The sequence below is a fragment of the Ictidomys tridecemlineatus genome, chromosome 5 (assembly GCF_052094955.1).
Source record: "Ictidomys tridecemlineatus isolate mIctTri1 chromosome 5, mIctTri1.hap1, whole genome shotgun sequence".
Classification (NCBI taxonomy): Eukaryota; Metazoa; Chordata; class Mammalia; order Rodentia; family Sciuridae; genus Ictidomys; species Ictidomys tridecemlineatus.
The window spans coordinates 177499211-177519461 of NC_135481.1; the positions used below are offsets into that span (position 1 = coordinate 177499211).

A 20251-nucleotide genomic window follows, 5' to 3' on the forward strand; every position below is an offset into this window, starting at 1 on the left:
GGATTAATCCATCTGATGGATTATTAATGTGAATGGACTACTGGGTAGGGCATAAGCAAAGTGGGACATGGCTGGAGGAAGTAGGTCGCTGGGGGCATGCATGGCCTGGGAACTCTGTCCCCATGGCTTTCCTGCCTCTTTCTCTCTGCTTCCTGGCTGCCATGAGTTGGTCAAAGGCAGATGAGGAAGACAAGGTGACTTTGCAGGTGACAAGCCTCTGTCTTTTTCTTTTTAACATTCCTCATCTCCACATGCTGATTCTCCTCTCCTGCTCTTCTCCCTCCTCCAGATGGGATTCAGCTTGACCTGACTGCTGCCATCTTTTTTTTTTTTTTTTTCAACAGCAGAATTAATTTTGGGGGAGGGTACCAAGGATTGAACTCAGGGGCACTCAACCACTGAGCCACACCCCCAGCCCTATTTTTTTTTTTTTATTTTATTTACAGACAGGGTCTCATTGAGTTGCTTAGTGCCTCGCTTTTGCTGAGGCTGGCTTTGAGCTTATGATCCTCCTGCTTCAGCCTCCCGAGCTGCTGGGATTACAGGCGTGCACCACTATGACTGGCCGGCAGAATTAATTCTAATGATGGGGAGAGAAAAGCGGTTGAATGCATGGTTGGGGCTCAGACAGCCCTGGGCTCAAATCCTGGTTGCTACATGTGTTGAGACATTGGCTGTTACATTTCATTTGTGACATGGGGACAAAGCTGGAAGTAACATTGTGGGATTTCTGGGAGGGTTAACAAGGCGGTTGAACCAGATTAGTTTGAAAGCACCTTCTGTGCAAACCTTCCAGTGATTCCCATTTTCTATCAAGCTGAGTATAAAAACCAGTTCCCTTTATATTTAGTTTTCTCAACTCATACCTTCTTCTGCAGAAACCTCTAGCTTATAGTCCTGTCTTTTTTTTTTTTTTTTTTTTGGTGGTGCTGGAGATTGAACCCAGGGCTTTGTATATGTGAGGCAAGCACTCTACCAACTGAACTATATCCCCAGCCCTCATAGTCTTGTCTTTTTCTGTTTGCTGTTCCCTCTGTCTAGAATACCCCACAGCATTCTGTAAACACAATTCCTATAAAAAGTGAGGCACTAATATTTCTTTTCTTTTTTTTTTTTAGAGAGAGAAATTTTTGATATTTATTTTTAAGTTTTCGGTGGATACATCTTTGTTTGTATGTGGTGCTGAGGATCGAACCCGGGCTGCACGCATGCCAGACGAGCGCGCTACCGCTTGAGCCACATCCCCAGCCCAGGCACCAATATTTCTACCTGTAGAACACTACACGTTTTATTGGAACTAAAATTCAAATTCATGGCTTTTATTATTATTATTATTGTGTGTGTGTGTGTGTGTGTGTGTGTGTGTGTGTGTTGCTGGGGATCAAATCCAGGGCTTGATGTGTGCTAGGCAAGCACTCTACCACTGAGCCACATTCCCAAACTCATCTGTTTCAGTTAGGGAGTTACAGTTCCCAGTACAAAAACCACAAATAAAATAATAAAGATGTGTTAGTTCCTGTTAAAATTCAGAGGTGGATCAAGCTTCAGAATGGACTCTTTTTTTTATTTTTTATTTTTAGATGGACACAATATCTTTATTTTATTTTTATGTGGTGCTGAGGATCGAACCCAGTGTCTCACGCATGCCAGGCGAGCATGCTACCACTTGAGCCATATCCCGAGTCCCGCAGAATGGACTCTCTAGTTCAATTTTTCTGTAATGTTTTCTTGGTTCTGTCTTCCTCCAAAACTTCCATCAGGTTTTGTCTTCTGACTGGCTTTCCTCATGGTAACTAAAAAAAAAAAGAAAAAAAACATTTTTGGCTGCAACTGTAGGCACACTGCACCACACTATGTAGACAACAAAAGAATATTCTTTATTGACCAACAGCCCTGGGTCCTTAACAATTTGGTGGCAAGACAGTATAGAGATTTAGTATGCAGGTTCTAAAGTTGGACTTAATATTATCTCTTAAGTGTATGACCTTTGGAAAGTTAATCTGTGACACTGTTTCCTTTTCCATATAATAGCGATTATAATAGCATCTTCTTCAAGGCTGTTGTAGGAATTAAGTAAACTTGAAAAGCAGTTAGCAGACTTCCTAGCAACTAGTAAATGCCCCATACATGTTGGCTTACGTTGCCACTGTATTTCCTTAGAAACATCTCCCTTCATACTGTAATCTTCAGAGATTCTTCTGGAAACACTAAGTCTTCCTGACATTTCTCTGTTGAATTTGTAGTTAATCATTCAACAAATATTAAAAGAAGGACTATTGTTTTGGGCTCTGAGGAATGAGCGAAACCGACAATATCCTGTCCTTGTGGAGATCACATCATAGTTGAAGGTGGGGATGGGAGAGAGACAATAAAGAAATACACACAATAGGGTTATGAAGAAAAATCCATCAGGAAAGGGTAGGAGGAAGTATGACATGGAATATTGCTATTTATTTATTTTTGTGGTACTGGGGATCAAACCCAAGGCCTTACACATATCCCAGGCAAGCATTCTACCACCGAGATACACCCCAGCCCTTTAAAAATTTTGAGAGTTGCCCAGGCTGGTCTTGAATTTGTGATCCTCCTGAGTAGTTGGCGTTCTAGATGTGTACCACTATGCCCAGTGGGATGCTGCAAGTTTAAATGTGAGCCATTTAAGGTAAGTGAGCCATACCAATGTCTTAGAAAAGAGAATTTGAGGCAGATACTTGCTATTGCAAGTGCAAAAGCCCTGGGACAAAAAGCCTACATTGTTATAAAAAATGGGATAGAGGCCAAAGTGTGGCTGGAGCAGAGTAGGAAAGGGTAAGACTAATAGGGATAAAGTCAAAGAGTAGCAGGTCACACAGGATTTTGTAGAACATCAACATAATCTTCAGTGCCAACTAGGGAAGGGCATCACCTGCACAGGCAAATTTTGTAACCTAGGCCATAAACTGAGCAAAGTGACAGCCTTAATTTTTCTGGTGGTAGGGCTGAAGGGAGGTCAGAGAACACTTCTCAGAGGAGGTGGTTCCTAAACTGAGTGCTGAAGGATGAATTAGAGGTATCTGGGCAGAAAGGGAGGAGAAATTCAAATACGGAAAATGCTTACAGTAGAGAATGCTGAAAGATTGTGATGTACTTAACTAAAAATGGTAAGGCTAGTGTGCAAGGGAAGAGCCAGGGAGTTACCAGAAAGTAGGGAGACTAGGCTGGCAGGGGCCAACTTTAATTGATTGTTTATTGAACACTAGGTATGTGCTAGACATTGCACTAGTTCTGGGAACACAGTGATGAAAATTCCTAGTCTCATAGAACTTACATTCTAAAGGTGGAGAGACAAAAATAAATAAACAATCGATAGAACAAAATGTCACACTAGAGAACACCTTTAGGAGGGGGTATTTAAGAAAGACCTCTCTGAGGAAGAAATATTTAATCAGAGACTTGGGGAAAGAATATTCTGGGCCTTGCTCTTCTGTATCACCATCTCTCTAATTTGATTTCTCTTCCTTTTAAAATAGGACACGGAGGTCATCAAATAAAGGAAGGGCAGTTACTATTGCTGGTTTGCCAGAGTCAGGACTCTCAATTCAAACTGCTCTGTTTTCAGAAATTTCACATCTTAGGCAGGTTCTAAGAGAGGCAATGTAAAAATATAATCATGAAACTACAGATGGGAAGACGCATGGAGAAAATCACAGGTCAGAAGAGGTATGAAGAAAGGTTCATTTCCAGCCCCCACGGAGGTCTATAGCTGGCAATGGTCCTTTTGTACTCTAAGACGACTCCTCCAGCTGTTCTGAGATGTTAAGAGCCTGGAACTGTTTCAAATGAGATTCCTACAGGGATACGCTTCGGAGTGTTTAGGAAGAATCACTACCCACTCGGTCATACAAAACATCACCACCTCAGAAGAGGAAAGCTACTTGAACATAATTTTTTTTTTTTTTTAAGTAAGTGGAATCTTCTCCCTGGACCATCTTCACCGCGGTCTCTCCGCCTAGCCCGAGCCTTGGCAGCGAGGAGCGATCCTCACCAAGTCGGCGAACCGCTTCCTTGAAAGTGAGAGGACCTGGCGCTTCTCCCCACCAGTTCTTTTCCGGATTCCTCCCGCACCGCAGCCAGCCTACTGGTTAGGGCCTTATCTCCAAGCCTCGCCCACTTTAAGCACCACCCTCTCATCCCTCCTTTAGGGCCCGCCTCCTTCCGGCTCCTCCCCAGATTGGCCACCTCAGACCCCCTCCTCCCTGCTGTGCTTCCGGGCCCGCCTCCTCCAGGCCAGCTTCAATCCCCCCCAAAGCTTCTTTTCGGCTCCGCCCACACCCTCCTCCCTTCAGAAGGCCCCGCCCCCTTCCGGACTCTTCTTCTGGGCACTTTCTCTCCTTAACCCCACCTACTGCTCCTCCTCCTGTGGAGCGCTGCCTTGGCTCCTTGGTCTCCCAGGAGATCTTCTACACCTATCTGGCACCCCAATTCCCAGGGCATCACCACGCTTTCGCCTGCCCCGCCTTCAGCTCCACACTGGTGTAAGCGACTCCCTTCCCCACCTAGCCCCGCCTCCCACCTCCGTTCCACCCCCGCCAGGCCCCGCCCCAGCCCCGCCTTTCTCCTCTTCCCCGCCGAAGCTCAGGACCTTTCCAAAGCCAGAGGGTGGGGAGAGTTCTTGCGCCTGGGGAGCCGGGGTTTTTCAGGGATTGCGGACTCCTAGTGTTTGTGTCATCGTGTCCTTTCCGGGAAACAGAAGCGAGAGGGAGGGAGAGCTCAGGGCTAGGATCGGAGCGGCAGGCAGGGCCGAGGGAGGGAAGCCGCCCTGGACGCCCCTATCTCCGCGCGCCTTAGTGGTGCGAGCCAAGGGAAGGACTCACGGCTGCGGTGCTCGCGCCGCTGTCAGTGCGGCGGGGCGCGCGAGCAGCGCGGGCGCAGGGCGCAGAGCCGGGAAGCTGAGGGGGCGGTCGCGGTGGCGACTCGCGTGCGTGTGCTCGGTCTCTTCGCGCGGCGGCTAGGGCCGCCTCCTTCCTCCCTCCCTTCCGCCCCCGAGTGCGGCGGCACCGCCTCCTTCCGCGCCGCGCGTCTTCCTCCAGACCTCTCGGCGCGGGTGAGTGGGGGCCCGCGGGCGTCTTCTTCAGCGTGCGGGGGATTGTTCCTTGTGCCTGTTCTGTCGCCCACCTCTTAAGACGCGCCGCTGCCTATTTTTAGAAACTCTTTTTTCTGCCATTCGGGGAGTCCCGGGAGCCCGAGTAACTCCAGGCCCCCACCCCTCCTTCCCCCTCCCGGGTCTGCCACTCTGGATTGGCGGCCCCGGCCCACCAGTGCCGGCTCTTGGCCTCCGTGGCGCTCGCTGCCCGCTTCCTTCTCGCGGGCCGGGCCTGGGCCAGGAGTTGGCGGGGTGGGCCCGCGCCGCTCGGAAGTTGGAGTCTTTTGTGCTCGCGCCCCGCCCCGCCCGGCGAGGGGAGGAGGGAAGAGAGCGGAGGCCGCGTCGGGGAGGCCTCGGGCGGGGAAGGCCCTGGTCCCAGCCCCTGCCCCGGGCTTCTTCCGGCTTTCCCGCCCGAGCTGGGTCAGCCAGCTCCCCAAGGCGCGCAGAACTGCCCCTGCTTCGTTCCCGAAGGGTCTGAACGTTTTGCCCCCCACTTCTGCCTGTCCTGGGCACGTTGCACGTCTTGGGATCTGAGAGGAACAACAGGCCCACGAGCTGGGGCGGTGATCGCACTTCACCTATTCCTCTTGGCGGCGGGGGGGGGGGGAGCCTCGGTTTGCTCCTCCGTGAAATGGAGTAAAGAGAGAAACTAGCCTCGCAGTGTTAGTGTATTCAGGGAGGGAAACTAACATGTGCGAGAAGTGTTTAATACCAACAGGTAACATTTAATGAGACTGACTCAGGAACTTCATAAATCTGTATCATTTAATGCTAATAGTGGCCTTTCAGGGTTGTTCCCAATTACAGAAACAGGCGCAGAGAAGTTAATTTCCTCCAACTTACCGTAGCCACAAAAGTGCAAAACAGTGGTGCTGTAACTGCTATTTCCTGGTGTATGTGTCATCTCTTAAATACAAAGGATATTTTGACTTACTGTTAGGTCATATCATTTAGAGATACAACTCTGGGTTTTCTCTGACTCTTGGGCCGGTGTCCACTGTACTATAGATAAAATCCCAATTTGCTGCTACTAGAGCTTCAAGGGAAAGGAGGTGGGAGTGGTTTCTTGCTGATATTGCTTGTATAATTTGACGGAGATTCCAGATCTCAGACACAACTGAAGTTCTCCAGCATTTGGCTAAAGTCTGTAAACAGTGAAGTCCTTCCTTCATTTTTGCTTAGGGCTTATTTTTCCTCCCAAGCCTTGCATGTCATCTAGGTTTAGATTTGTAGATCCTAGTTGGGAGAAAGGGTTGGGTATAGCTCAAGTCTTCTTTTTTAAATTTCTCCTATTTTCAGATAAGGCCCAGAGGGGTTAAAGTGAACTAAAATTAGCTTTGGCAAGTGTTCCAGTTTTCCAGTGTGTTTGATCCCGGTTATGGTTATGGGGAGTGTCTAAAAAGTAGGCTGAGAAGTTTTTCTGCCAGATCTTGAGGAATCTCCTGATGTTTGCATTATTTTTTTTGCCACTGGTTGGTCTGCTACATGACACCCACCCCCTGCCTAAGATTTCTAGATTTAGGAGTGATGGTAGATAGGAGGCGGCATATATGAGTTTCTTCAACTCACAGTAACCACAGAAGGGCAAACAGTGATGCTGTACTTTTTATTTCATGGTGTATAAGTCCTTTCTTAGCAGAGAAGATATTTTGACTTAGCGTTAGGTCACATCATTTACTTACAGACAACTTCTTACAGACTGGTCCAACTTTCATCTTTCTCTTCTTCCTATGGATTAAACCTTGGAATGGGAAGTAAGTTGTCCAAATTCATAGCCTGCCTTAGGGACAGTCAGAACCAGAATCTCTAGTGGTCTTGCTCCCAGTCCAGTAATTTTCACATACCTTACCACCTCTTCAACCTAAGGCACTAAACTACTTATTAAGGGCTTAAGACCAGAAACCCTGAATATGGAAATAACCAAGTAGTTACACCCACTTTCTGTGCCATATGTTAAAAGGCCAGGTTTTGTACAGGTGTACCAGTTCTCTTAAGTTGTGACTTTTACATTATTTATAGTTTACAGTACTCTTTTGTTACCACTATCTGATTTCTAGTTTTGTGAGTTTGCAGAACATGGTTTATGTCTCCTTTTTAAAATTTTTATATTTATTTTGGTTATAGATGGACCCAATACCTTTTTTTAAAAATATTTATTTTTTGGTATAGATGAACACAACACAATGCATTTTATATATATATTTTTTATGTGGTGCTGAGGATCGAATCCGGGTCCCACCTGTGCTAGGCAAGCGCTCTACTGCTGAGCCACAATCCCAGCCCATAATACCTTATTTTATTTATTTATTTTTATGTGGTGCTGAGTACCTCACACATGCTAGGCAAGTGCTCTACCACAGAACCACAACCCCAGCCCTTATGTCTCCTTTAAACTGTAACAGTGGAGACATACATAGCAAGGTTAGGGCTCTTGTCTTAGATAATGGAATTAACAAGTGTTGAAGATAGGATATTTTCATGGATGGAAGATTCGAACTTGCATCATGTACTGAGCCACTCATTGTGGCCCTCTGAGCTTCAGTTTCCATATGTGTAAACTCTTATAGGATTGTTGTGGGTCTATGAAAAAATGGATGTCAAAGGGCTTTGTTGAGTACTTAACATGTACTCTCAGTCACTGGACTAAGGACTTTATGTGGAACATGTCATTTAATCCTTAGAGCAATCTATGAATTGGGTACAGCGGTTACATGACTTGCTTAGGACCCTGTATTCAATAAGTGTCCAAGCCAGGGTTCAGACTGCAGACAATGTAATTTTAAACTGGTATGCTATAAAAATTGTGTGTGTGTGTAGGCATACTTAAAAAATTTTTTTTTTTTTTTTTAGTTGTAGATGGACACGGTTTTGTTTATTTACTTTTATGTGGTGCTGAGGATCGAACCCAGTGTGTCACACATGCTAAGCAAGCACTCCTGAACTGCAATTCTGGCCCCTACACATACTTTGTGTGTGTGTGTGTGTGTGTGTGTGTGTGTGTGTGTGTGTGTTGCTGGGGTTTGAACCCAGGGCCTTGTGCATTTGAGATAAGCACTCTACCAACTAAGCTATATCCCCAGCCCTACACACTTTTTTAATTTTACCATTTTAACCATTTTTTAAATGTGCTATTCTGTGATATTAAGTACATTCACTTTCTACAATCAATCACCATCATCCATCTCTAGAACTTCTTACATTCCCTAGCTGAAACACTCTACCCATTAAACACTCCCTATTTCCTTTTCCTGCTAGCCTCTGGCAACAACCATTCTACTTTCTGTCTTTGAATTTGACTACTTTAGGAAACTTGCATAAATGGAATCATAGACTCCTTGTCCTTTTGTGACTGGCAGAGCTGGTACTCTTAATGCCTTTTTTCATCTCTAGAGTATTTGTAAATGCAAAATGATTATTTTCATCTGCAGTAGGGTGTGGCATTAAGCCCTAGAGCAGGAATCCAGGCCTGGTTGTATGTTTTAACCCCTCCTCCTCTGGGGTTGAAGTTCCTTATTGCTGAAGCCTTTTTGGATCTGCTAGTTCCTTCTGTATCTTCAAAGAGATCTACCCTTGAAACAACTCGGATAACTCCCCATCTTTGGTCTTGTTTGCACCTGCTTTTTGACCACTCAGGATCAGAAAAGCAGCCATGGGGCTGCAGTGATCAGGAATAGCAGTGCTATCTATGACAGCAGCATGAATCAAAAACTATTCAGAGGCTGATTAGTGGATTACTTTTATGATGTGCTCCTTCTCTGTGTCCCCTTCTTTCTACAAAGGTGCATAGGAGGGATTAACATTTGGGTTCTTAAGAGGGTATCAGTGGATTCTTACTGCTTGCAGGTGGTTAAGGTGAAGTTAGATGCTGCATTTAACCTTTTAAAATTCCCTTGTTGAGATTCTGTTTCAATGGATCCCTCATTTGTTACTGGAAAGTTTTCCATTCACCAAATAATTTTAAAGCATCTATCAGGCATGGTATTAAGTTGGGGATTTAGATGCATACGGCCTTGTGGGAAAGACAGGCAAGGAAAATATGCATATGAGAAGTGTTGTGGAAAGGACCAGCATCATGAGAGCACAGAGAAATGATATTTAACCCAGTATTGGGGGACCAGGAAAGCTTTTCTTGGAGAAGTTGGCTAAACCTAGATGCTGAGAAGAAAATTGATGTAAGCCAGGAAAAGAGGTAGGGAGGCAGCAATAAGACTTTTCTGATAGGGGCTGTGGCAGTGGCTCAGCTGTATTGCACTTGCCTGGCATGTATGAGGCAACGGTTCGACTCTCTGAACCGCATATAAATAAATAAAATAAAGGTCTGCAACAACTTAAAAAAAATGTTCTGATAGAAGGAACCTCAAGTCCAGTGATAGTGAAGATAATAGGTGAGATTTTTGGCTATTCATTATATTTAATAAGTACTATACTAAACATCTTTTCTTGGGGGAGGTTTACTGGAGATTGAACTCAGGGGCGCTCAGCCACTGAACCACATCCTCAGCCCTATTTTCTATTTTATTTAGAGATAGGGTCTCAGTTGCTTAGGGCCTTGTTTTTGCTAAGACTGGCTTTGAACTCCCCATCCTCCTGCCTCAGCCGCAGGTATTACAGAGGTGGGCCACCATGCTCCACTCTAAACATCTAATAGGTTAATTTACTTCTTTCCATAACCATCCTGAGAGGTAGGTACATTTATTCCTATTCCTGCACAACCCCAAAGACTGCTTATATTAAGCCTAGAAAAGCTTAGATTTTCTCCAGATAATGTCCCCTACATGTACTACTGTATCCCTCTCTTTTGTTCTGTTTTGCCTTATTGGGGATGGAACCTGAGACCTTGTATATGCTGGGCAAGTACTTTATTACTGAGTCATATCCCCAGCCCCTCTCTGTAAGTCTTAAGGTACTTCTCCGCTAGGAATTGGGAAAACAAATATGAGTATAACAACCTGAGGGACCTTATGTTCCAAAAGGGTGCTAGATACGGTAGCTAGGAGTTGAGGAGAGGAGTCAGGGAGATAGTGGCAGAGCAGGACAGAAGGGGGATTCTTTATTAGAAATAGGAGTCCAGAGACCCTGCCCTGGGCTCCAGGCTTTTTGTCAGGTGGCAAATGTCCAGGTTTATTCATCTGAATAAGAAGGGAAATAATGACTAGATGACCCCCAAGGTTCCTTCTAGCAATAACATTTTATGATTCTAGATGATGATTTAGACATTATTTTATTAGGTATTTCTCCCTCCTTTCTTAGTCCGTGTTGGTGGGTAGGGGTAGGGATGGAGATAGCAAGCAGGTTTTCACATGAGTGTAAAAGCCTGATTTTGTTCATTTTTTTTTTCTTCTTCTTTTTTTTTTTTTGGTACCTGGGATTGAACCCAGGGGCACTCAACCACTGAGCTACATCCCCAGCCCTATTTTGTAATTTATTTAGAGACAGGATCTCACTGAATTGCTTAGCACCTTGCTTTTGTTGAGGCTGGCTTTGAAGTTGTGATCCTTCTGCCTCAGCCTCCCAGCCATTGGGGTTACAGGTGTATGCCACTGCAACCAGCAGTTTTATTCAATTTTAACTTAATGTATAAAATGTATAATTGAGGGGAGAAAATGATAGCAGTAATGTTACTCTGCTTTCCCTTGGGTACTCTAAGGAAAGTTTCAGACCTGTGCTCAGGGTGCAGCTCACAGACCCTTAGGACTTTAGAAGAGAGAGTAATGGGATAAATTGGAAGTTTTCTCAATGGCCTGAGGATCATTTGGTTTGGTCCTTGCTAGTAACTCTGTGTGGGCTTGACCATGTCCCTTTCCTTCTCTGGCCCTGTTTTCTCATAAAGTAATCCAGGAGGTCCCTGCAATTCTATAAAGGTTCAAAGAGTATGTTTGGGAAGTGGACCCACAAAAAGGATTGGAGCGCCCTCCCTACCCTTAATGATTAAATAGAAAAGTGAATCTGCCCAAGTTTCAATGTTATTTCTTTTCTGTATCCACAGCCCTTCCTTTTTCCTCAGTGTGCTGTCATTTATAATAGTAATAAATAATGGTGCTGTACCTCCTGGGAGAAAGAGAAAGGATGGGATTTTTGTCTCTGGGCTCTAGTCTCCACCTCTAAAAGAGCCATTCAAGCTGTCCACTGCCCTCTCCTCTCAAAGCTGGGGTAGGGAAGGTGGGTTGTGTCTGAATACTCAGATTTGCTAGAGGGCACGTGTATTAGGAGTGCTGTACTGACTGAAGTGCAAATCTGGCTAACTTCCCAACATACCCAGTGAGTTCCACTGGGGCATTTAGTGGGCTTTTGATGCTTGCCAAGCTCATGTTAATTGTGGTTATCAAATACTCTTCGGAATATCAGTTTTCTTGTCTGTAAAACAAGGGTGCTGGACTAGATAATCATTTTTTAAAATTTTGTTTTTAGTTGTAGATGGACACAATATCTTTATTTTATTTATTTTTATGTGGTGCTGAGCATGCTAGACAAGTGCTCTACCATTGAGCTAAGTGGACTAGATCTTTTTTTTTTTTTTTTGGTACTGGGAATTGAACTGAGGGGCACTCAACCACTGAGCCACATCCCTAGCCCCCCTATTTTGTATTTTCTTTAGAGACAGGGTCTCACTGAGTTGCTTAGTACCTTGCTTTTGCTAAAGCTGGCTTTGAACTCACTATTCCTCCTGCTTCAGACTTGGGCTAGATAATCTTGGATGATATTTCTATATCTTTTAGTAGTCTGAATCTCTTTTTTTTTTTTTTTTGGAAGTAGTAATAATTCATCTTTGGAAGGAGAAAGGACTTTTACTAGGACATTGAGAGTATCTCAGAGGGTTAAATTCCAGGTTCATGGACAATACCTTTCAGTATATGAACAGATAGATATTGCTTTTTTATAGTGGGCTGATTGCTAAAAAATTGCCTGTGAGAAAAATTTATCAAATTGTCTGTTGAGTTCCTTTATAAACTTGGAGCTGTGGTCCCATAGGACAAACTTTGGAGTCTTAAAGACTTATAACATATTTAAATATATAGCAAACTGTTTAAAATCACATGAAGAAGGAGAGAGGGAAAAAAAAAACCACACACACATACACACAATAAGATTCTTCTCAACTGTAGTAGGCCTGGAACAACACTAGACCAGGAACTTGGATTTCCTTAAAGCATTTATTTGTTTGTTTGTTTGTTGGGGCATAATAGTTTTATTTTGTTTATTTTTATGTGGTCCTGAGGGCCTCAAACGTGCTGGGCGAGCGCTTTACAACTGAGCCACAACCCCAGCCCTCCTTAAAGCTTTTACCTTATATGAAGTAGATTACCTGACTCTTGAAATGCCATATGTAGAATCTGAATAGTTTTGTTTATTTTCCAAGCTAAGAATCATTGCTTTATTCCAAATAAGTATTCTCTTTTAGAAGACCAAGTTTAGAGGCTTAATGTTGTTGGCTAGGTTTTCTTCATTCCAGAGGCATTTATCTGGTATTTAGTTGTCTCTTGTTTATTTGTAATATTAATGATTTTAGTTAGCTTGTTAAAGGTGCTGTTTACATGGTTTCTTTTGGTCTGTTTGTTTAGTTTCCTTAGTAATTCTTTGTGCTAGTGAAAGCAGACTCAGCAGTAGATTTAAAAGGGTCGTTTTGGTAACTCATCATTTCTATAGGTCTGGGTTTTCTTTGTGTAAGACATGATCATGCTGTACTGAAAAGTCAAATGTTCCCTGCTTCCACAAGACCACTATGAGACTTTTGGACTTTATTCTTGTAGTTAGCTTTAAGCTGGCACTGAGAAATGATGCCGTCAATATCATAATGAGAGCAGTGGTGCTGTCATAATTAGGGCTGTGCATGAATCAGTTGAATATAAGAATAACTTTTCTTTAAACCTTAAAGATTTATCCTAAATTGATTTTCACACCAATTAAAATCAGTCCTTCCTACATTTAGGGATTGGGGTAGAGTTACCATGCTGAGTAGGTCACTTAGCTAGTGTGCCAGGATTACTGACGCTTGGAAATCCAACAATCTATCATCCCTAAACTCACCATTCTTTCCAGTAATTTTGAGTTCCTACTATGTGTTCTCCCTATGGGGAACATAAAAATCAATCAGGACATGAATCCTGCCCTCAAATTTATTTGAGCATTGAGAGGGAAACAGATAAATCCTAGTCCCTCTCTATCTTTGCTGCTATGGCACAGGTATTTGGGTTGTGAGTTTGGACTGGAAATAGCATAATTGATGAATTTATCTCTAGGCAAGGCAATGTGTATGATTGTCTGACTTCTAGTACTAAGACTTATTTTTGGTATTGTTCCTGTTTCCTTTTCTTCTCCCTGATATAATAGCTGCTTACCTTTTATTATTAAGGTATCCAGTTCCCAATATGTAAAGTCAAGAATGTTAGGATAGGGACCAACCTTGTCCTCCAGGTTTAAATGTTCATATCTGCTTATTGCCTTCCTATTCTCATGTTAGTTCTGTGACTGGTTTCCAGAAAGATTTGGTATTATCTAGCTGCTTATTTGGGAATGAATAAAATTAAATTTTATACTGAATTATTTTAAATTTTATTATACAGTTTTAATACAAAATACCTATTTTGTTTGCAAGTAGAATTATTCACAGTGTGGTTTTTGGCATTTGACCAATTTGCAACTTACTAATGGTGGTTATACTGTGGTTCTCAAAGCCTGTTGTTACTGCCCATGCCATCCTTCTTTGAACAGGTGGCTGCATGAAGCCCTAGGAAATGGAAGTGGAGGAAACATTGACGATGCCCTAATCTTGAAAGACTTTTCCCTTCTTTGTATCCTTAAAGGAGAAGTGTTATTTGTTGAGAAACTATGTTGTGTTCATGATTTCTTCCAATAATTTAGCATTGCTTCTGGGGTCTAAAAGAAGAGAAAGGAAGTATGCCTATGTTATTTCCTGAAGGTTGGGGTTAATGTTGAAATCAGTTGATCAAACTATTTAGAGCCCACTGTGCCTTACTTGGGGCTGGGGGGCAGGGATATAAATAAGTGAGTTAGGCACACTCTAGTCTTCAAGGACCTTATAGTGTCTTTGGGGAGATAATAACACCATGGAGATATAGCTGATAAATCAGTTTGTAGGGCTTAGTTCAGGTGACTAAGGTCTATCCTGGCATTAAGAAGGCCAAGTAGGGGCTCGGATTGTGGCTCAGCGGTAGAGCGCTCTCCTAGCACGGGCGGGACCTGGGTTCGATCCTCAGCACCACATAAAAATAAAGGCATTGTGTTGTGTCCATCTACACCCCCCCCAAAGAAGGCCAAGTAAACTGGAGAAGTAATTTTTTCTCTTTCAACCTGCATTTTCTAATCTGTAAAATGGAATTAATACCTCATGTCTTGCCTTCCTCACAATGTAGTAAGGGATAAATAAGATAATGTTTTTAAAAGCATATGGGAAATAATGAGGCACTTTATATATGAAGAATCCATTAATCATTTGTCAGAGGTGATGGGTCAGTGGCAGGGTTTCTCATAGGTGGGGAGATCTCCTTGGGCTTTAGTGATCAGGAATAGTTATAAGATCTGGTCTATGGAATTGAGAAAAAGAATAAGGGAGTGGGGATGGAGTTGTAGCTCAGTGGTAGAGTGCTTGCCTATGTGTGCAGCATGGGTTCAATCCTCAGCACCACATAAAAATAAATAAGATAAAGGTATTGTGTCCATCTACAACTTAAAAAAAAAAAAAGAATAAGATAGTGATTGTTTGAGCTGGGTAGGCTTTGTAGCATAAGGATAGTGACTATATGTTGTCTAGGACCACCCTAATTTCTAATATTCTGTCTGGTTGAGCTTATAAATTATGAAATGCCAGTTTTCCATTTCTGTATTTTATCTCAAAACTACCCAGAAGCACCCCATCTTTGCTCAGTTAATGTTCTTCCTTGTCTCCTCTCCCTTTTCCACAAAGTCACAGGAAACTTGGGCTACAGAGATAGAAGACATTTTGTGTAATGGGCACAACTTGAGCAGAGATATATAGATGACCAGACAGAATAGCATCTATATTTCTGCTAATGAGCAGGGGCTAAAGAGGTGTCCCATACTTTGTGGGAGGGTGATGCCTTCTTATACTGTCCAAGAACAACTGCAGAAGATCTTACTGATGTGAATCAAGTTTGTATTTAAATGATCAGTGCTTATAATTACATGATCTTGGGAAGAAATTAATCCAGCAGTCATACTTGAAGTATGTGGAAAGAATTTGTTTTCATTAACATGGAGAAGGGAGGGAAACACCAAAACCTAAAGAGCTTAGTCTCTCACAGCTCACCGATTGCTAGTATATTTACTCAGGGAAAAATTGCCATTTCTTTCTTAGCTTTTATCCTGCTGGTGGACCTAGCTGGGTGTTTATTTTCTGTAGTTTTACCAAATCACTTTGAAGGCTGGCATGAACATTGATCATGTCTTAGAGCCTTTCTCTTTGTTCTCTCAGCAAATATTAGAAAATGTACCTTAAATTACCTAGTGGGGAAAATAAGATGGCCCTGGATGCTCCTAGGGAGCAGCACTTTTATGTTAAATAGTCAGCTCCTGATACTGTGCCAGGTCCTGGGGAGTTTGTTCAGAGAGACTGAGGGTGCTTGAGCTGTCACTGGAAACAGTCATCAGAGGGTGTCTAGGCCCCTTGTCAAGTTGAGTACTTGATTAAAAATCTGACCTGGGTTCTAAACCTGTCTTTTATATTAATAATAGCTCTCCTGAGTTGGGTGCCCATTTTGTCAAGATACCATTCTTAGTACCTTGTGTTCATGCTAATTAACCTAATATTTACTGAAGATTACTATGTGATAAATTCTTTATACATGAAAAATCTTACTTAATTCTCACCTCAACCCTGATAGGTCTGTTGATACTTTTAGGTGCCTTTTCTAAAAACTGTGTGTATGTGTGTGTGTGTTGTATTCCCTGCTCATACATCTAACTGGGGAAACTTGCTAAGTAAAAAACAAAATTTTTTCCCCCAGCAATAAACATTTTCTCCTTGTATTGAGTTACTATTTCAAGGGCAACTAGTCTTTTTTCTCTTCTGTATGGCAAAGTTGGTATGGCTTTTATGGAATGATGAAGGAATCTGGAGAGGAGAATAATGATGGAGTGAAGCATAGAATGCCATCCTGCTTTAAGGGTGAGCAAACATTTAGCATTGGTACTACTATTTGCTCCCAATGGCATCTGACTGTAATGGAGGCAATTTTGCTTTTTTGCAATGAAAAGAAATTTTTAGTTGTAAAGTTCAGGGGAGAAGAGTTTTAAAGGTAACTTTTTTGGGGGAGCCAAGCTGCTCATACTTTATCTCACATGGGGATTCCTAATGCTTTTTGTTCCAGATCTGTTCAGATTGTCTTACCTACTAGAACTGGCAGCCCCTTGGGATTTGTTAGGCCTATGTACATATTTTGTTTGGCCTGTAGTATTTTTATTTTGAATTGGACCCTAGCCTGGGAAGATTGGGACTACTTTAGTGTAGATAGCCCTGGAATGTGTGCTATGAAGTGACTGATATTCATGTAAAGAGGGAGGAGAATATTTAAAGAAGTAATGGAGGCTAGAACCTGATGTTGACCATGAGCAATTTTTCTAGTCACAGGAGTGGGAATAGGCAACCTCTAGTTGTTCCCTTTCAGAAAGCTTCACTCTCAAGCCCTTTACTGGGGCTCCTTATATTATGACTCTTGGTACACTGGCTTAACCTATGTTTAAATCAGCTTGTAACCTAGCTTTTTTTTTTTTTTGTAGTGGTGGTAATGGTGGAGGGGGGACTCTGAGGCAAAGAGACATGTCTGGAATCTTTGGGCAACCCTTTGGAGCATCAGCTCAACTTAGCAGAAGCTTTGAATTTATAACCCTCACGTTCTTCATTTCTTCCATTTATTGCTTGCTTATTGTCAGGCTCCTCTAGATAGGAAGATATTTGTTCTCAAGTTTAGTCAAACCCACACCATTTCTATTATCTCTTTCATACCCCTACCCATTGCCAGTTGCTGTTTATCACCAGATGAGCACTTTTTTCTTGACATACTTGATCACTTTGTTTTCCTACTTGCTTAGCCTCCAGACCAACCCAGCTCCAGATGGAACTCTCTAGTTACAGTGCTGGTAAATCCCCTGGAACTAAGTGAATGCGTTTTGGTGCCACTCTTGGCTATTTGGTCTGTGTCTGGGTTTGTTTTAGGACTCAACATGGACAGCAAACTAGCCAAGACTTAATGGACCTTATCTTTGTCAAGTTGTTCCCCTACTTCCCTTTCCTCAAAGACTGGGTTTTGCTGTATTGCTCAGGTGAATCCTGGCTCAGTATCCCAAATAACTGGGATTATAAGTGTGTGCCAGTGTATCTTGCTAAATGTCGTGTTGTGTGTCCGTCCCCCCCCCCATCCCTGATACTTGAAAACTAGATGTAGGGATGGGAATTGATTTAAGGTGGAAGAAATCACAACATCTAATTAAAATCAAAGCTATTGTTCTACTTAGGAGTTAGTTCCTGGTCTTATTTTCCCTCTAGCTGCAGTGAGCAGTATCTACTATGTATTGAAAGTAGGTAACTTTTGAGTAAGTGACTTTTCTTACTGCCTCTTCCCTTTGACTTCTTACAATTACTATAACATTGACATCCAGTATTTGGAGCACCATGGTAATTTCCATGACAACTGATCATGATTTCCCAAATAAAGAGAGGAAGCTAGCTAATAAGTCTTAGATCCTCAGAAGGTTCTTGTGACTCTACTAGAGTTTTGAACTTGAACTTTTCAGCAGCAGCTGCCTAACTAAACTTCTTCTTTGTGGGAAGCGGTTCTCTCAAGTGATTGGGCACCTCCCTGAGTGGGTGTGAGGCGTTCCAGCCAAGCTGTGTCAGAACCTATCCCCACCCTTTTTAGGTGCGAAAGCCCATCTGTGTGGGGGTGTGACTGACCATTGACCCTGAGACCAATCACTGACCCTGACCTTGGAATGCTGTCCCTCTCAACCTTCATTGGATGGAATTTTCCCCTGAATTTCTTGTTCCCCAATAAAAGGCCACTCTCTGGCGTGCCCTTCCTCTCTCCTGCTAGTCTCATGTGTAAACCTCGATACCGCACTGGGTGGCTCGAGGCAGGAACCAGGGAGGGCTGTCTCAGACCTGGTCAAGAAAAAGGTAAATTGAGTTTAGTGTGTTTATTTTGATCTCACTAGTTAACTCCTATGCTTAGGACCTCTAGTATGAAGCTAGCGTGCTGGTTGTGCGGCCGACTTCTTTTTTTTTAAACTGGAAGAAATAGTTTCAAAGGGGTTAAGCAATTAGCAATTTGCCTAGGTTGTTGTGAAATAAATTCTATATCCTGTTTAGTTTCTTTCTGTGCCTCCTATTTTATATGACTTTCCTTTTTTTTTTTTTTTTTTTGGTACCAGGGATTAAACTCAGGGGTAGTCAACTACTGAGTCATATCCCCAGCCCTATTTTGTATTTTAGTTAGAGATAGGATCTCACTGAGTTGTTTAGTTCTTGCCATTGCTGAGGCTGGCTTTGAACTAGTGATCCTCCTGCCTCAGCCTCCCAAGCTGCTGGGTTTACAAGCGTGTACCACCACACTTGGCTTCCATTATGTTTTGCTGAACTGTGAGTTCCATGAAGGTAGGAACCATGTCTGTCTTGTTAACAATGTCTTCTCAGTGCCTGCTTATAGGTTTTAAGTAATTTTGATGTGAATGAGTAAACTTGTGTTGTATTTCTCAAGGTGGGACATATGGCTCCATATCGGACGACATGTGAAATCACAGGATAAACATATTTTCTTGAAGTGTTAGTGTATTCATTATTTTTGGAGTTAGATTAGTTTAAATATTATAACCTATAATTTAAAAGTTTGCTCTTAACACTAATTATATTATGAAATGGATGATAAATTAGCATGGATTTTTGAGGTAAAATGAGAAGGCATCAAATTAGGATTGTAGCAGGCCCTTTGACTTCTACCTTAGAGGGTTGAGTGGTACCATATCTCAACTTTTTTTAAGAGCAGCTGGACATCTAATTATTTATATCTTTATTTATTTTTTGGTATCAGGGGTTGAATTCAGGGACATCTAATTATTTATATCTTTATTTATTTTTTGGTATCAGGGGTTGAATTCAGGGATGCTTAACCACTGGGCCACATCCCTAGCCCTCATTATTTTTTATTTTGAGACAGGGCCTTACTAAGTTGCTGAGCCTGGCTTTGACTTTGTGATCCTCTTGCCTCAGCTTCTCAAGTTGCTGGGGTTACAGGCATGTGTCACTGTACCCAGCACTGGGAATCTAACTTTTTTTTTTTTTTTTTTAGAGAATTTTTTTAATATTTATTTTTTTTTCAGTTTTCGGCGGACACAACATCTTTGTTGGTATGTGGTGCTGAGGATCGAACCGGGTCGCACGCATACCAGGCGAGCTCGCTACCGCTTGAGCCACATCCCCAGCCCGGGAATCTAACTTTTTAAAAAGCAAGATTTGATTTTGAATATTGGCAATGAACTTTAAAGTCTTTAAGCAAATTAGTGTAGATCAGATAAGACCCATCCTTAGGTTTGAATATCTGGTTTTTGCCTATGAAATAAATACAGGTCTAGGCAGGAACTAGGTGGTAGTGGCAGGAATGGCTGCTGTTCTGAGTCTGGCTCCTTCTTGACTTCAAATAGGCTTTCGCTCAGAGTAGAAAGAATGAAGCTAAGATACTTGGTAGGGTAGGACAAATTCCCATATTAAACATTCCCCTCTGGGAAGCAACTTCTGTAGTCTCACATGCTGTCTCAGGCCTTATTTATTCCTACCTTATTTTGTACACGAAACTAAGGTCTAGAGAGTGAACTGGAGTTTTCTTCTGGGACCTTAAGCAGCACTATAAGACCTGAGCAGGGTGAACAGGACCCATTTCAAACTCCAGATCTCTGATGCTCCTGTCTCCCACATTCTTTTTTAAAAAAATTTTTTTTTAGTTGTAGTTGGACACAATATCTTTATTTTATTTATTATTTTTTATGTGGTGCTAAGGATCGAACCCAGAGCTTTGCATGTGCTAGGCGAGTTCTCTACTGCTGAGCCACAACCCCAGCCTCCTTTCTCACACATTCTTTTTTTTTTTTTTTTTGAGAGAGAGA

The 20251-nt window shown here is 42.5% G+C and overlaps 1 protein-coding gene and 1 long non-coding RNA gene across 6 annotated transcripts in view; one reads left to right on the forward strand and one right to left on the reverse strand.

Annotated features, from left to right (window-relative positions):
• Positions 1-1543: 1543 nt before the first annotated feature.
• Positions 1544-4993, reverse strand: LOC144378112 (uncharacterized). Its single transcript, XR_013439654.1, has 2 exons — positions 4854-4993; positions 1544-1793 (listed from the first exon to the last, which is right to left on the reverse strand). It is a non-coding gene; the product is annotated as an uncharacterized LOC144378112 (long non-coding RNA).
• Positions 4377-20251, forward strand: part of Raly (RALY heterogeneous nuclear ribonucleoprotein) — an 81583-nt gene continuing 65708 nt past the window's right edge. For 2 of the 5 annotated variants that reach the window (XM_078051651.1, XM_078051655.1), the window contains exon 1: positions 4946-5083. The gene's annotated coding sequence lies outside the window, so the exon portion shown is untranslated. Of the gene's footprint in view, positions 4515-4615; positions 4639-4945; positions 5084-20251 lie in introns of those variants that run through there. The other 3 variants (XM_078051652.1, XM_078051653.1, XM_078051654.1) reach the window with 3 other exon arrangements.